The sequence below is a fragment of the Agelaius phoeniceus genome, chromosome 1 (assembly GCF_051311805.1).
Source record: "Agelaius phoeniceus isolate bAgePho1 chromosome 1, bAgePho1.hap1, whole genome shotgun sequence".
Taxonomy (NCBI): Eukaryota; Metazoa; Chordata; class Aves; order Passeriformes; family Icteridae; genus Agelaius; species Agelaius phoeniceus.
Genome location: NC_135265.1, coordinates 123215446 through 123233991, shown reverse-complemented (window position 1 = coordinate 123233991; position 18546 = coordinate 123215446). Strand labels below are relative to the sequence as shown.

General features: G+C 34.0%; 1 long non-coding RNA gene across 1 annotated transcript in view; it reads left to right on the top strand.

The window, feature by feature from the left end:
• The window catches only part of LOC143696122 (uncharacterized), a 77849-nt gene extending 62722 nt beyond the window's left edge, over positions 1 to 15127 (top strand). Inside the window, exon 4 of the long non-coding RNA XR_013185529.1 lies at positions 14766 to 15127. This is a non-coding gene — a long non-coding RNA (uncharacterized LOC143696122). The remainder of the gene's footprint in view (positions 1 to 14765) is intronic.
• Positions 15128 to 18546: the final 3419 nt, after the last annotated feature.

Below are 18546 nucleotides of genomic sequence, written 5' to 3'. Positions count from 1 at the left end.
TGGGTGAGGGAGTGAATGAGTGGCTATGTTGTGCTTAGTTGCTGGCTGGAGTTAAGCCATTATGGTCCTGCTTGTTGATTATGCCCACATTCTCAAGTAGAACTGTGAACTTGAATAAGAACTTCTTTCAACAGAGGGCAGATAAACACTTTGCAACTTTAAGAATGGTCTAGTGGCAGAAATGAACAGTGTCCCCTTTTGGTTAGTCAAAACTCCCTTTATATGCAAACAGTTCAAATTTTTTCTCTGATAAAATGAAAACTTTCACAGATATGCACTTAATACACAGGGCTATGTTTTTTTGGTTTTTATACATAATAGGTAAAAAGGCACTGATTCTGCTGACTTTTCATCTTCATTCTCACAAAATGGTGATTTGAACCTTGCCTGAAATCTATTAGGATTAATGTGGGTAAAGAATAAGAACAGAGCCACATGAAGTCTATGAAATTTGAATCCCAAGGGTGGCCACCTCTTTTCATTCAAGCAGGAAAATAATAATTAAAAGCATCTGATGCATAACACAAGATTTGTCAATTAATTAAGTGAAAGTTGTTTTTTTGTACTTTGCTATACTAGAAAACACAGTACATGGCAATATACAACAGAATGTACACTAATACTGGCATGAAGTTGCAGGCTCACACTGTTGGTACAAATTCTGGCATGTTTTATGGGCCTGATCTGTACACAAAAGGCATGTATAACGAGTAATATTTACATGTTATAAAGTGTGTGAAAATTCTGAACATGCTGATAATTAGAAACAGTATTTGAGGTTTCTAGTAGTTGATTGTCTGATGTGAGCACTGAAAGACACAATGCTATCTAGCTACAGATCTAGTTCACTGAACACAAAAGCAGACAAATAAGAGAAATATTTTCTCAGAATGTTTTTTTTAATTTCTTTAATTGGATTTTGGAAAAGAGCTTTAAAGAGTGCTATCATCCTCTGAGCACTCAAACATTGCTTATGTAAGGCAACAATCCTCCCATTTTGTGGTCAGCATGCCTCACCATCAGTAAGGTACTAGGCACAGATATGTAAACAGATATAAACGTTTTGGTGTACACAGGAGTAATCATGAGGCATTTGATAAAAACAAAAAAAACCAGCCAAACAAGAAAATACAAACAACAAAAAGAAGAATTGCTCTCTGTACCATGTGTACAAGTCAGTACATACTCAGTTGCATGTATGTGATCTCTGAGGTTTGCCTTTTAGGACTGTACTCTAGTCAATCCTTTGTTGTAATTCAAGAGAAAATGCCAATGTCTCTGTATAGTTTGTATGATCTGGAGGACAAAGCTAAGCTAATTGTACTTATTTGCATGAACATAAGGTGTTCAGCAATGGACAAGTCTTATGTTTTTAGTGCTGAAGTAAGAAATTGCAAATGCTAGCCACAGGTCTTTGACATGTCCAAGGCAATGGCACAATACATTAAAGTTAGGTAGTTTGTCCTCATTGTTACTGGATTTGATAATCCTCGCTCATAACAAGGCAATACTCCCAAGTGGAAAATCTTCATGGAGATTTGTTTTCCTTTACGTTGTATAATGACCTGATACAAATGAAACAGCAACATTTACTTTAGGATTATAGGGCAGTGTGAACTTTATATTTTATAAATCAAATGAAATTTGTCATCGGACTTTAGTTGCTTACAAATTTTACAAACCCTTAAATGTAATACAAAAAATAAATGAAGGCAGAGAACCATCTTCTATGTCCCACTGTTAAGTGTAGAAATATCTTATTCTGTCAATGTGATTTCATAGCAGGATGAAAAATGTCAAAAGTGGGGATGACAAATCAGTCTAGTGAGGAAAAATGACTCTCAGACAAGAGATGTCATTTGTCATGATTGCCATTTGACTGCACTTTCTCCTGTCTTCTCTTTCAGATGAATGTTACTTTGCCATTAATTTAAAATTATCTTAAATCAAAGATGGGTTGAACATGAAAAGCAAAGGTACTCGTCTTTTGAAGTTTTGCAATATGCAGAAACCCATTCAAATGTAAACTTACTGAAAACTGACATGGACGTTTTAAAAAAGGTTATCATCATGAATTGTTAACTTACAAAATATTATAGTTCTGTAGTTCAAAAGTCCATTTTTCCTAAATACAGGCAACAGCATGGCTTTTGTTCGAAACTGACACAGCTGAGCACAGCACTCTGAGCCACTGCATAATACGGGTGGTAATTAAGCCACAGCTTCAAGGTTGCATGGGCACAAGACAATTCAGCCTAATGAAGTATCGATTGGCTGCAGTCGAGGTAAAACAAGTTGACATTCATTTAGAGGTAGCAATGCGAATATACCACAAAGCCACCAAAGAAGCAAGGGGAAAAAAAACAATGAAACTGAATTTTAATCTTGCAAACACAATTAAGATTCTTATTTACAGCATGTTGCTATCACTTAAACTAAAGCTAATTGCATACTTACTGCCCTGACATCAGATTCTTAAATCAGCAGAAATTATATTCATAGGCTGTTGGCAAAAAGCACATGAAGTTCAGTGTTTCAATTAGAACCTGTCCTAACACTTCAAAAACCCAACTACAAAAAAATTACTTAGATTCCACCTAAGTTTCCACTTTATTCACACAGCTGAGTTTATTTTAAATGCTGTGATAAACTCCTCTGTAGCGCAGGTTACTTAATTACTAAGGACAATAGTTTTACCTCTTAATTGAATAATTGCAAGTAGATTATTTCTATTGTAATATTATGCAAATATTCAAGATAGTTTTCAAGATTAATTTTATTTCTTTTTCTGTCTTTATTTTAAAAATGAGCCTTGACCATATTTGTCTCGTGCACACATATATACATTATTATGGTATGCATAAAATGCATATAGCAGTGTATAAATGTACATCTTTAAATTTACTTTAGGAATAATTTTGTTCTTAACCACTAAAGTTAATTTTCTAAGAAGTGAGGTGTTCTTAAAAGCCACAGGATGAGTATAAAAATTTTGAAATTTGTATCAGAAAAATCTCCAGTAAAACAAGAAATTACTTTTTACTCCTACCACAAAATCTTCAGGAGATTTAGAATGTGGATACAAATATCAAAGTGTTAAATTTTTTTCTGTGTGATATTGTATTAAAATTCCTGAAGTTTTACTTCTGTACTTTGAGATTGAAATTAATAAATAATTTTAAAAATCCAATAAAATATGTTTAAGAGAACACTATTAATTAAGTAGAGAACTCAAAAAGTAAAAATACTTGAATCCTTTCCAAATTGTATTACTGGTTACAAAGGTTTCTCTGGAATTTCTTTGAATTTGGATTGTTGACTTCTAGTTTAAATATTTCATCAGCATCCTTTTTTGTGAATTGTTAGCATAGAACAAAATTTGGCCAAAGCCTGTAACTGCACACTATCATTTATGACTAAATCCTTACATTTTGCAAACAAATACTCAGAAATTGCAACAAATGTATTACATTACATCATTCTAACAAAATCCACCTTATAAAGCAGAAATATGAATCTATTATGAGTTTTTTGCCTTCCAAAAGTGCAAACAATTTACAGCTTGTACCAATCACTTTCATTTTCTCATGAAAAATGACTGAGAAAGTGCTAATGTGTCTAATTGCATTATAGACCCCTCCGGCAGACAGACATTTCTTTAAAAAGTAACTCATTAAATCACTGATTGCCAGATGTTGGGATTCACAGCAATTGCCCTACTTATGTACTGAATTAAGGCAGTCTAAGCACTGAAATAAACATAAACTATTTTAGTAATTAAAGTATTACTCAAAAATTCAGAAAATTGAGATCTGACTACATTTACTGTATGTGAATGTTTACAGGCAAAATATTTTCATCATCACACTTGTAAACTGATTCTTAATTTATATTAAGAGATTTTTAGAATTTAAAATAACAAACAGAAAATGGAAGGCTATTTAAAAAAATCATTTCCCCCAGCATACCAGTGTTAAATACTTACAAAACATTTGTATTATTGTATGGACTCTGTGATCATGGTCTACCCTATCAACTGTCATCATCTTATGTGGAAATCACATAAAAGAAACTTCATATGTCATTGTTGTAGATATACTACAGGACATTCCAAACTAAAAAGGTGACAATTTCAGTTTCTCTTGGTGCAAAAGTCTGTGGTCTCTTGAAGCCAGGTCAGCACACTGCATAACATGAGAAGAAATACTACTCCAGAGCTGATATACTACTTGCCTATAAAATTTCCCCCTTCTGCTGGGTTCAAGTCACTAACCACATCCCCCATTATCTGTGAGGTCTACGGTCTAGATGGAAGTGGCAGATAGAATTTCTAGCCACTGGTACTTTTGTTAAAAGTAAATATTTATCTTGGCAAGTACTCTTCTGGGCTCACATCTCAATTGTGAAGTAATAATGAGAAGAATTCAACCCAATATCAGTGCAATGGGGATTCCTGAGGCAGACGTTCAGTCCAGCAGACTTCAATCCCTTTCCCCAAATGACTGCAAAAAGAATCTCTGTCCACTGGAGATAAGCATTTTGGAATTAATGGCCATTTACAAATGCTTTCCTTTTGGCAGACAACCTCTCAGACCACTAGTGAAGAAGCTGTGCCCCAGTAAATGGATTAGGGGAAAGCACAGATTACTTTTGAGAGAACTGATCAGCCTAGTGGTCTGGATAGACTGTACATTCCACCTCAAGATATGAGGCATATGCAGGTAGTATCTGAAGGCCTACAACTGTTCTTCTGAAGAATTTATTTCTTCTTCAGAAGACAAGTTCTCTCTCCACATTGAAAACTGAAATCCTCTAATGCACTTTCAAAACTTGCTGTGAATAGTGTGTGCAATTGTATTACTATTAAACAGAATTTATTTTAAACATTCAAGTCAATGTTAGAAACTTCATTTTGGTCAACAGTTCACATTTGCATGCCTTCAAAATTATTAAAAAGTAACTCAAAATAATAACAAAAAATGGTATTGTCATTGTGTACTTCAAAAGTAAAAAAATCATAAAAGACTGAAGATGCTATCAAAGTGAAAACAAAAGTTTATTACAATAGTTCAGCTGTTTATTTTTGTTTCATATTACAACTGTTCATGTCAAAATTATAATAATATTTATTTACTATTTAAATATATTTATTTTCAAAGACAAGTGAAATCAGTTAATTTTGAAGACAATTTAAACGTTCCAGAGTGGGAAAAAAACTTCTCATATTATGCTTGCACTGGTGCTATCTTTTGTTGCAATGTTTTCTTATTCACAAAAAGAAGTGAAGATGAAAAGATGTAGCAGCTAATGTTTCAGATAATTTTCTGAATTTAATCAAAATAATTAGGAAAATTTCACAGGAAATTTATAGTTTCTCTCCACATAATTATCTAATCACAAAATCTTATGCTTTTTTCTAACTTCTTATTTGAAGCCCAGGATATGACAATTTGACATAAAAGTACCACAGTATCATTAAAAAAAATACAGTTATTTAAAAAAACATAAAGTCATTTAGGAAAAGATATTTTATTATTTAGCTCTGTATATATACAGAATTTGTGGTCAATTAGGTTTGCCCCATCTGAAAATAGAATATAAACATTCAAAAATTGTTAATTGTAATTATAATGTTGTTATATATTTTTAAATTATTTTTTTCTATATCAATACTACTCAGTAATAAAACTACCTCCTAAAATATTTTAATACATATAATACTTTTAAAAATATATATATTTGTATGTTTCATCAGGAGCTGACATGATAGGACAAGGATTTAAGGGAACAAAGTGAAAGAGGGCAAATTCGGGTTAGATATCAGATAGAAATTCTTCCCTGGGTAGGTGGTGAGGTGCAGGAACAGGTTCCCAGAGAGGCTGTGGATGCCCCAGTGTTCAACGAAAGGTTGGAAAAGGCCTTGAGCAACCTGGCCCGGTGGAAGGCATCCCTGTCCATGGCAGGGGGTTGGGACTGGACAGTCTTTAAGGTCCCTTCCAACCTTTTAACACTCTATGATTCCATCATTCTGTGATAAGATTATTCTATTCTAGCTCATCTTTGAAAGGTTCTAAGCCTATTATGTACACTTTTATCTTTTAAGTGTCTTAGAGAGGTAAAGTGAATGGGCAGGTTAGGACTGGAGCCAGGAGTAAACTTTCAACCTGCATGGTTCTAAGCATATGGTTTATGCATTTGACCACACTAAATACTTTTACACTCATATTTTCTAGTCACTACCAAGAGAAAAGAAAGATAGACAAGAGAAATAACCATTAAAAAATGCAGGTTGTGAAAGACTGGGAGTTTTATCTATGCTTTATTCAAGTTCCAGAAGCTAAACTCTAGTGAAGACATTCAGTTTTGTCAATACAAAAGAAAAACTCCAAATTTCAAGGTGTCTGTCTGTCTAGTACCATAGTTATAATCCAGGGATGGTGCCTTTTTACTTATTTTTATATATTTGTTATAGCCTGCATTGCAAAAATCAGAAGGATATCTGCAAGAAAGTGCTTTAAGTAAAGGTTACAAGTGATATAGTGTCTCAAAGATCTAATAATAAGATAAATGTATTTTACCAGGAGGTCATCAATTCAGATTCCACAAAAAAATCAGCAATGCTTTGACTTTTAAAAAATGTCATTCCAGTTCGTATTAGAGTAATGACTAATTTAGGAGGATGAAAGTCACTGTTTAAATCAGTCTGTCACTATACTTAACAACTCTGAACCTAAAGTTGTAGAGGATCAAACAAGCCCACACCAGACTTTTTACTCCACACCAGACTTTTTTTACACCAAAGAAGATAAACATGAGATCCATGTTGTAAGACATATGCATGTGTTTAAAACTAAAAATTCATTGACTTCAAAAAAGAAAAATTCTTTCATAAACATATTACATTTGTTTATATTCCCACACTACTCAAGAACTAAGGCAGAAGTACATGCCTCAGAAAACAATAGAACTGTGAAGAACTTTCCTATTACAGATTCCAAGTCTCTGCTATGGCACTAAATATGCTATGTTTTCATCTGCATGAATTCAAAAAGTTTTATCTGTAAACTGATTCGTTTTCTGATCTCTTCACTTAACAGAATGTTCCAGATCTCCATTCCTCATATGAATAGAGAGTGTGTTCTAATTTTTAACAAAAATTTAATTATGATAAAATATATATGTATTTATAACCATTTGCTCTCTATGCACAAAACTGTACTTTAAATTTTTCATTCCATGGACCCAGCTTCATTCATACAGAGTTAGCATTGCCACAATCTCATCACAATGTCAAGTGGAGACTATGGAGATTACATTATGATGTCAAAATGCAATTGCAAGGAATTTTTATTACTATCTATGGTCACCACATTTACAATATCGAATCATGATGAAAAGTGTTTCAATGTTTCTCTGGAGATGAAATTATAATGTCAAGCTGATGACACAATGAGGTCAGTACAAATCTTCATAGACCCAATTGCAATGTTCATTTCAATGGGAAATATATGGAGACTGTCATATAAAGACTATAGAAAAAGAAAGTGGACAGAAACTACTGGAACTTGAGCAAGATTTAAAAACTATGAAGTTGGAAATGGCTTTGAAAAATATCCTCTCAAAAATTTTCCCTACTCTTTCTCCATCACAAGTTTTCTTCTTTTTTTTTCTCCCTGGTATCATCACTGAACCAGGCTTTTCTGGATTTTGTGTCCATGATTCCAAGATATTTTGGCTGTTCCTAACTTTTTTCCAGTCCTTGTTTTACATATCTCCCATTGAGTTTGCCCCTCTTCAGCCCCTAAACTGTATTACAATTTCTCATCTGCTATTATTGAAATCTCAGTGTAGTTGAGATTTTTTCCTAAGAATTTTTGATCCCTTTCCTGACCACATTAAGGCCAGTAACTGCAAACTGCTCCTCACGCAGGGTTTGAAGCCTACTTCTCACTACTGATGCCAAATTTTGTTACTTTTAGCAGTCTTGATGGTTGTTTTTTTGTCTCTACCACAAAATAATTACTGCCTCTTCCACTCATCTCCTGAATTACTGTCTGATTTTGTATCATCTTTTCCAAATTTTCAAGTTCAAACTTTTTTTGTACTTTTTTTTAGCACATGAATTTATGTCAAATAGCTTTATTAAATCTAATTATTTCCTTCATCTCTCTTTTCACAATTCACATATTACAAACAGCATTCATGCCTCCTGTGTATGCAGACCAGGGTTCGGTGTAAATTTCTTTTATAAACTCTTTCTGATAATTACCCAGGGGTAAAGTAATATTTAACAGGAAATGTGAAATTTTGCTTGGCAGCAGACAGTGTTATATGTCTGAAATATGCTACTTCCATTTGGATAAACTTCAGTTTGTAAGCTAGGGTCTGAATCCTCTTTCTATATTTGTACAGATTGATGCTAAGCAAATAATAACTACCATATTAAAAACTATTTCCAATACACAAAGAATATAAAATCTTACATTCAAAACTTTTGCATACCTTTATCTTAGTCAATTTCTATCTCTAAATCCTTGGGAGGTTTTTCCTTTATTTGAATTATCATGGTAATAGTTATGTTTCACTAATAGAAACTATATTACATGAAGGTAAAAACAAGTGTCCTATCATCATTTATATTGTGTTTTGAAAATGCATTTGCCAGGAACAAACCACAATACTCTAAAAAATTGAAGGACCATAAAATCCACTGATATCTAATCTGATTGATGACACCAGTACCAATACAGAGGTAGACCAGTACAGACTGTACTCTGGAGATATCTTTAGGGCATATTCATTCTTTTTACACATTTTAATCCTTCTCTTATTTGAGTGTCCTCTTCTAAATTAAAAGGTATTTAAAATCATAATATTGTTACAGTTTTCTAAATCAAGAGTGTACAAAGACTTAACATTTTTCCACTTGTTTAAAGATGGTATTCATCAGGACAGCATGAATAACAATATTATCTGCACTGAAGCAGATTATTCTCACTTCTTCTTAAATAATAAATTATATTGATGTGATTTATCCAGAACAAGTACCATAAATATTTTAACCTAATGCTAATACCAATCAACTGGAATGTTTAATGCAAATGCAAAAGAATATATTTATCATAATTTCCTTATTTTAGAATTTATCGCCTTCATTTTTCCAGCACCAGAATTTGCATGACCTTTTTCTCAGAAAGACAATGATAGAATAGCATTGTAGGTTCTTTTTCTACCAAGCCCACAGTGTACCCATTGGCTTTAAGTCAGTAAAATTTTCCCCTCTTTGATGTTTAATCTCCTTTTCCCTGTTTTAAAAAATTGAATAATTTTACTGAGCTAATGTAAGTTTTAAATTTCTCTGTTACCATTCCACATTAGATATATTAAATTTGTAAGTTGTATGTTTTAAAAGCACTTTGAATCTGCTTTTGTTTTCAATATCTTTTTCAAAGTAGGAAAAAAAAAAACCATACTTGATTAGTAATACAGCAATAGATACAATCCCTCATGTTGTACTCTTTTAGGAAAAAATGGAAAAGGAGAAAAAAGGGGAAAAGCAGAAGCCCCAATACTATTAAAAAGGAAGTGAAGCACATGTTGTTTCAGTAATGGACAGCTGACATGGACAAGTTTTTTCACTAACTTGATGCATAAGTAAAGATAGACGAAGACAAGAAGTATTGGGCATAAATAAAGAAGGCATATAAGTCAAAAGTGATTGTCATCTTATTTAAAAAGGAAGATAGGTTTTATTAGTGTTAGTATTAGTATTACTTAGTGTTTTTGGAAAGAGTTACCAAATAACCTAGATATATGTCCAAATATTTTAGATACATATAGATACAGAAATTCATATACTGTACAGAAAAGTGAGGACTAAAAAATAGCTAAACAAGACTTCAAACTCTAGCCTTCCATGACTTCACAGACTGTGAATATTCCAACCACCTTTTCTCATGTGCTGCACACTGAGAAGTAGAGAGTGATGGAGGACACATGGAATTTTGCATCCACTGCTTTAATACAATGATATTTTGCTTTTATCCATTCATCAGTGTAGCAAATTACCGCTTCTCTCTTCATCAAAGCAGCATGGAAATTGGTGTGAGGTCTGGTAGAGTCATCTTTGCACAGAAGTTCTGATCTATGACAAAAAGAGCGAGGCACATATATTATCATATATGTGCCTATATATCAACTGATATATATCACATAATATCATAATTGTGAAAAGGGAGAATTTCTGTTTCAAGCATCTCATAAAAGAAAAAAATATATTCTGCATTGTATATTAGACTCAAATGTAAAACTTAAAGTCATTGTATTAACATTTGTTCTAATGTTGCTCAAGATTATTACTATGTGCAGATTCTTGTATACATGATTAACGTAACAGGGATGTTTGAGGAAATGGTAAAAGTACAAATGAGGAAAACTACTGTCCATTGTGGATATTAAAAATATGGGTTATATGTACTGATTTGCTTATATGGGCCTTATATGGGCTACCTTTGGCAAACACTCTGGTTATCAATGTTTGTTAACACAAAGATGACTGTGTACATGGTGTCCATGTGGCTTGAATATACAAAATTGTCTAGGGTGTATCTGCCCAAAACTGACAGATCATATTAAAGAGAATCATGAACATCAGCCAGATGAAACAACAATCAGAGACTGCAGAATCATAAAATATCTTGAGATGCAAGAGACCCACAACGAAACATCAAAGTCCAAATTCTGGCCCTGCACAAGACAATCCCAGAAATCACATCATGTGCCTGAGAGCATCATCCAAACATTTCTAGAACTCTGTCAGGCTTGGTGCTGTAACCAATTTCCTGGGGAGCCTGTTCCAGCCCAGGCACCCTTTGGGTGAAGAAACTTTTACTATCCAACCTAAAACTAATATCCAATATCCAACCTAAACCTCCCCTGACACAGGTTCAGGCCATTGGGTGCTGTCATTGGTCACCAGAGGGAAGAGATCAGTGTCTGTACGTCCTCTTCCCCCCTCAGGGAAATTGTAGACTGTGCCCAGGTCCCTGTCAGTCTCCTCCAGGCTAAACAGACCAAGTGATCTCACCTGCTCATCATATGGCTTCCCCTCAAGGCCTTTCACCATCTTAGTAGTCCTGAATGATGCTGGGAGCAAAGGACTCAACCTGAAAGGAAGTATAAACTAAGATTAAAAATTTGTGCCAATGAAGCCAGGCAGTGGAGGTGAGAGCAGAAGGCAAAAGCCTGCCAGAAGTGATCCTGCACCCTCTGCCACAGGTGCTTCCAGCAACCATGTGGAGCTCACTCACAGCCACCATAGGTACACCCTGGGGACTTGTACCCTGAGTGAATGGGAGTTTCTTCCTGGGGGCTCTCATCTCTGGGGGGAGGAATGACAGCACAAAGCTCAAGCACAGGATGGGGCTCTTGCACAAGCAGGCTTTGGCAGGTGGGCTCCCTAATGTTGAGATGAAAGGGATCTGCACCCTCCAAAACTTATGGCAATGGGTGCATGTTTCTGAGTGTGTGTGCATGTGTGCATGTGTTCATCCACAATTAGAAGTTCTAGGGATTAGTTATAGAAGTGTGTTTCAAAGTATCCAGGTCTTTCAATTTATTAAATTTTTCTAAGTATCTAAGTGACAGGGATTATTTGTTATTGTACCAGTAGTGTATCTCAATACATACTTCATTGATGCCTAGTTAATTATATGTGGTTAATAAATTAATAAGTCACTTCAATTTTGATTTGATTTAGACTACAATTTTTCCCTGCAGCAGCAATTCTCCACTTTCATCTGAAAAAAAAATCATAAATGAATCAACTGCAAGGTTTTCTGTGATTTCTAGACTTTTAAACACTCCTGTGACAAAAATTGGGGGAAAAGAAAATGAAAAGAAAGAAGAAGATACTGATATTTTTCCTATTATTTTTCCCTGATTATGAGGTATTCTGGTTAATTCAGAAAAAGAAGACACATAAAATACAGCAGCACTGAATATTTACAATCTCTCTAAGGTTAGCAATGTTTGGTGAATCCGTATGAAGTACCAACTAACTTTGTAATTCTCTTATACATTTGTTAATGCATAGTGAAAAGGCTTTGCTTATCGAAGCAGCAACAATATGCCTACAAGCAATATCTAATAATGCACCTTGGGGTATATACCAATGCTAAGAATATAGTATTCATTTTTAGACACTTTCAGGAAAGTAGAAATTTTAGACAAACCAATACTGTTTTCTGTAACAAGATACTTTGTACTAAAGTGTGCAGAAATTATCAAATAACCCCCATCTAGAAGATTCTTAGAAGATTGCAACAAAAATGTAAATACCATTAGTGTTTATCTACAAAATACTGTTTCAATGAAACCTATTCACATTTACTTCTATTTAGAGAAGGCTGTGGTCCACAGATCTCTTGCTTCTAAACATTACTGAAGACCTCATGACAGCAGTCTTTTACCTTTCAATGAAGTAAAAATTGAAAAAAAAAACCAGAACTACAAATGAATATTTACAAAACACAGAAGGAAAATTCAAATAAAAATTTCCATCCACAAATATAAGCTTATCCTGGCTTTCACCAACAGTTGATAAAAATGGTTTGTGTTACTTTGGGAGACCCATTCTTTGTGTCCATTCACAGTAAATATACTAATACTTTTCCCTAAAGACTTGGATTTCCCCATAGTTTGACAGGGTGTCAGTCAGAACACATGTAGATACAATGGTCAATGTTATAAAATTCTTAACAAGGGTAGATAGGCAGAAATTCAAAATACAATGTAGGTCAGATCTTTCCACTTATTTCAGCTATGATTTGAAGAAGGGAATTAAATTCCCATATCTTACTGACTTTCACTGGGATTTGGGAACCAGAAACTTCTTTAAAAACCTTAGCTTTTATTGAAAATTCTCACAGTCACTTTGAGAACCATCCTCTTGTGTGTCAGGTGCACTTTAACTGGATTTGAAGGCAGTTACTCCTCCCCTCACTGGACTCACAGATACTCCTTTGTAAGCTGTAATGTGGGCTCTTCAATACATTTAGTTCTATGAATAATTAATGTGTCTCCTGCTCTCACCACTTGATTTCCAGTTATTTGCGTTGCATGCAGTATGCTGAGCCCATTTCATAGCTCCTAGACTAAAATGCAGGTTTCCAATCACATAAAGTGTAATGGGATATGAAAAATAAGAGTTTAAATAATAATTAAGAAAAGAGCTTAAACATGTCTCACATTTCTTAAAAATACTAAAACTAAAATCTCCAAGAAAGAAAACGTAAGTGTTGTTTATGGGAGAAGAAATAGAAGATTCTATGCAAAAATTCACTGAGCATCAGAGAGGATTTTTTTTTTATATTTTATTTTGTTTGAGCTGAGGACTCCCTCAACTGTGCTTTGGCTTTGGTTTTTTGTTTCTTTTTTAGTTCTGTTAAAAAAATGAAAAAACATTTGAAATATCATCTGTTGGTTGGCTTTCATTCATTTGCTAAACATAACTTGGAGAGAGTTTACAAAAGCAAGCTTGTCATTCAAGCTAGTCACCACACTTCATGGATGACTGAATAAAAATGAGTTTTTCAAGAAGTAACCAAAAGTACTGCCTCAGTGAATCCGTATGTACTTACATACTGGACATAGTAGAAAAAAATCAGTTATATGTCCTTCTAAGACAAAGTAGATCAATCTCATTGGCTTCTATAAGATATAAAATGAATTTGAACAGACTGGATAATTTCCAGAAGCAGTTATATCAAAGCAGATATAATAAAAAAAGAGTAGCTGCAAGAAAACAGGCTAGATTGAAAATGGAATGCAAATATCTCTAGGCCATTCTGGAAGCAAGGAGGAGAGCCCAGGAACTTTTTATTATTGAGCTATTGCATTAAAATAGTAGTTAAAACTCTTAACAAATGTCAAAATATAAGTTTTCATTTACTGATTTTAGGAATATGTCTTCACCTGTATGGAACCAGCCATTTATGGAAAATTCTTTTCTGTGAGTGATGTGATGAAAAGTTGTAGTTTGATTTCTTCATTAGAGTTTAAGTGATGAACTCCAAGTAATTTAAAATAATTTGTACAAAGAAGAGGAGAAAAATCTACCTCTGTTACTAAAGCAATGTAAATCTGGAGTAGTTTCTGTGGTTTCACTGAGTTTTAATTCACGTCTTAATTTTTTGTTTTATTTTTATGCACCTTTTTATCAGAGAATTAAAATTAAATAATAACTAAGTAACATATATTTAATGTCTTGATCCTACCAGTAAACCAAAAATATTTACTTACTAAATGCAGAATCCATCAAAACAGAATTAGAAAATTATATCAGAAAAAAGTCCATTACATTTTTATTATTTGCAAGACAAATAATTTTTTTTAATTCTTTATCATGGTATTCTTACTTACTTTTTTTTCTTTAGGAGGGAAATTTTAAGACTCATTTCTTTTTTTGATTCTTAAGCATCATTCAGTTTGCTTTCTCCAAAAACTGAGCAGTAAAAAAGCCTTGATCAGGGATTACAATCTTTTCCTTTCAACTGAAAGCCTGAGAAGCTTGACCTTTTTGCTGTTCACTCATTTAAATTTCCAGGTTCATACCTCAGAGATATATGGGGAGTTTGTAGTTTTGCAGGTGGGTGGAAATGATATGTCCATCTCAAGAGCAGAAAGAAGGGTAGAAAAAACAGTGGGTGTACAATAACTTTTCTTCTCTACAAGACCTGACATCTTTGATTCTCTCCTTTTTGCAGCATCTCAATCTGTTTGGGCAAGACAGTGCAAAGCAGCAATAACCCTCAGAGTGTTTGTAAAAGGTTGAAACAAGGCTCCAGCCCATCCTCCTGTCTCGAGAAGTGACCCACAGCACCAAGTTGCTGCAGTAAAGATAAAGTCATATTCTCCTAGAACACGTTCACAAGCTCGAGAGACATGCAGCATAGAAAATCTCAACGTGTTCTCTCTCCCTGGGATAAATTATAGGTCTATCAAGTAGCCAAACAATGAAACAGCATCCATAATATATATACCAGGAAGTTTTCAGCTGCTTGAATATAGTCCACCTTTATGTGACGCGTTAATTACAAAAAATTTGATATACAAAAAATATATAAATGGCTTCCAGACAATTATATGATTACACTTAGTATGAAATATAGTAAAAGCATTTCATATACATATAGAGTAAAATTCAGAATGTACAATAGATTTTTAACCACAAGTGTAAAGTTGTAGACAAGTATGTCCTTTTTGTGAAAACTTATTATATGCTTCCTAGTCTACTCTCTGTTCTATAAATATATGTATCAATAATAAATGTATGTATAAATAAAATTGCTTGACACAAATGATACTTAGCTTCTTTTTCTTTTGGATGCTTGTAAATATAGGATGAAACCCATATTCTCTAAGCCAAAGAAGGTTTTGGAGATAAGACAAAATACTCTCCAGATTCATTATGAAGCATAATATAATCCTAACACAGCACTGCGGATGTCAACTGAGCTTCTCATGAGAGCAGAGGGTGCACAAGTCATTACGTATTTTGTTTAAAACCTCCCGTGAAAGTAATGAGGATTTGTTTGGAATGCTCTTGTTAAAGCACAAGGTTGAGCCTGATTCTGTATAACATATAGTGAAAAATCAGCAGAGTTGCTGGGAGCAGTGGTTACTGCTGCACCCCAGAACGGGCACTGACACCTTTGCTGGGCTCACCCAGAGCAGCTGCACAGGTGCAAGGGCTGGCAGCTGGAGGCTGTGGGGTGATGCACCTGGGAGGAGCCTGGGGACTTCTCTGTGCTAGCCAGGAAGGATTCCCACCACTCTGGCACAGAAATGAGCACCTTGGTGTGTGCCAGAGCTTTGAAGGAGCCCAGAGTCCCCTCAGCAGAGGTGAGCAGGGGTGGGATGAGGGGTGCATGCACACACCCCCGAGGGACTGCCCTGCCTCAGCCTCCCTTCCTTGCGTCACTGCTCACCACAGGAGCTTTCATCAACTGTATGCAACCCTTGGAGAATACAAGGGCAATTCACTCTGGAGAAGGGGAGAATGTATGAGTTTGACACATTGTTTGTACTCCTGCTTTCCCCAATACCCAAGTTAGTGATCAGAAGTTTGCTTTTATTGGCAATAAATTGTATACAATTCTCTGACTCAGAAATGTTTTGCCTGGGACAAGTTTGTTGCTGGTTTACAAGGTCTACCACACTCATTTTCCAAGCGTTTTCTCCAGTGCTGGTGTGCAATAGCTCTTTGAGGCACACATTTCTTTGAAAAGGGCCCTAGAGGTGCAAGTTATTTCACTTAATGAACAACCAAAGAAACAGAATGTTTAAAGATTTATTGTCTTTCAATGATATTATTTCCTCTCTCATTAGTATTTTCCTCGTTAACTTGTCTAAGAAATTAATACCAGCCTGAATGGTACCAGACTAAAAGAAAAAATATTCTATCTTTATTTTTCCATTCATCTAGAGTTATACTCATCTACAGTTATATCACATTAGCAATGCAGAGATGTACTGCCATGTTAAAAACACTAATTAATTTTTTCTTTAAAAAAATTGAGCTTTTTTCTGTAATATTATTGTATACCATTTTTTATCCTGTAAAGGGAGATGTGTTTTAATTTATTATTAAATTCTTCACTTTAAAAGTAAAACAAAGGATTTTCTGTAATTTTTTACCTTAATGTATTAAGTTTTATATACTCAGTCATTATTCAGAAAGAAAGTTTACACAAAAAGCAGGACATATAATCAGTCCAATACAAATAGTAAAAACTTCATTATCTCCCTAGCACTGCATAGGAATCTTAAGAAAATGTAATTGATTCAAATCTTTAGCTTTTGTACTGTCATTGTCAATACATACTCCAAGTAGAAAGAAGGGGTAACAATTTCTCAGAAGGTCAGGAGGACACAGCTAGAAGTTTTTCCAGCTGATCTGCCTGAATGCTTCTTCCTAATACAGAAGTAAAACGAAGTAAAATACTTGAATTATAAACTTGGTTGGGCTCAGACAAAGAGCCCAAAACTTATACACTCCATTTGGGTTTAAATAGCTGACCATGTCCTGTTAAAATATGTGCTGTCATCTCTCTTGTCTTCTCCTAGAAATGAAAGAGCCTCAAGTGATCAACTGTAAGTTTTCATTCCTTCAGCATCTTTGTATACAGTCCAGAAAATTCCCCATGAGAAAACTGGCATTATACAGAGCTGCAAGAAATAAACTGGAGGAATTGGTTACAACTCTGTCAAATCTTGATTAAAGACTATTTCTCTTCTGTTTAGTCTTTGAAAGTTTTATTATAATACTGGCAGAGATCTCCAGTCTAGAGTGTTGGATCTTCTGCTGGCATTGGTATCAAGCCTCATTTATGAAGGCTTCCCACTGGGAAAAAGAAAATTCATGTAATACATTAATGCTGTTCTTGTGGGACTGTATTCTGACACCAGTGGATGATGTGAAAACCAAGATGATGTTAAAACCATGTATTGATGCAAGTCACAGACAAGACTGCAAAACAGAGACATTGAAACCTATAAAAATTGAATTCCAAATTCTTAAAAATTCACATTCTCTATTCTCAGTCAATTCCACTGAATTCTTCAAGTATGTATTTCATATATATGGAAGTGCTTTTTAGCATTAAACCTCTGTAAATCTAATGATTTTCCATTTTACATAAGTATTTGCATTAGGTTTTTAAGAGAAACAAGTGCAAAAATATTTTTAAAGCAAAAAAAAAAAGGAAAATTATATTATTAAAATTTAAATAGAAATGTGTAAATTGAGGAATAAAATCAGTTTTGCAGTTATTTCCACATCAGGTGAGTTCCTACCACTTTTTACTTCAAGTTGTATTTTACACAACCTTTATTCCATTATCAAGCATAAAGAATATTTATGAAAAATTATTTGACCAAGTGTTTCTTTTAACTTTTATTCTATTCATAATAGGAAAGAACTTGTACCACTATATTGAAATAGTCCAGGAAGGGAGAAGGAAAGGGTAGGAGATTATCAGATTTAAAAAAAGAAAAATAAAGAAAAGGAAGCTTTATCCCCTTCCTCTCATTTTTACATTCTTTAGCTATACACTTGAATATGTTTATATTTTTTCTGAAATTTTTCTCAATTTGAATTAATTTTAAGGGTCAGAATAAACAGATCATTTTGTTTAACTAGTCTTATAGGGCTAACTTATGTACTGTGTTATCCACCCTTTATTACAGAATTTTACATGGTATAGTATCTATAATCTCTGATGTCTGGTTTATTCAATCTAATACCCAGCAGCTTTATTTTTATACTTTCTTTTTTTTGGATATTTGATATATTTTAAAGCTCATTTGTTAGGGCATGCAAAGGTGCTTTGGGTTTGGTGGAAGTTTGATTTTTGCTTGTATGTTTTGGTTGGTTTTTTTTTTCTAATTCCCTAGAGCATCAGTTCTTGATTATTTTCTTCACTTATCTTTTAAAATGCCTTTGTTCTTCTTGTGTGTTTCTGTCTCTTTGCTTGTGACATTCCT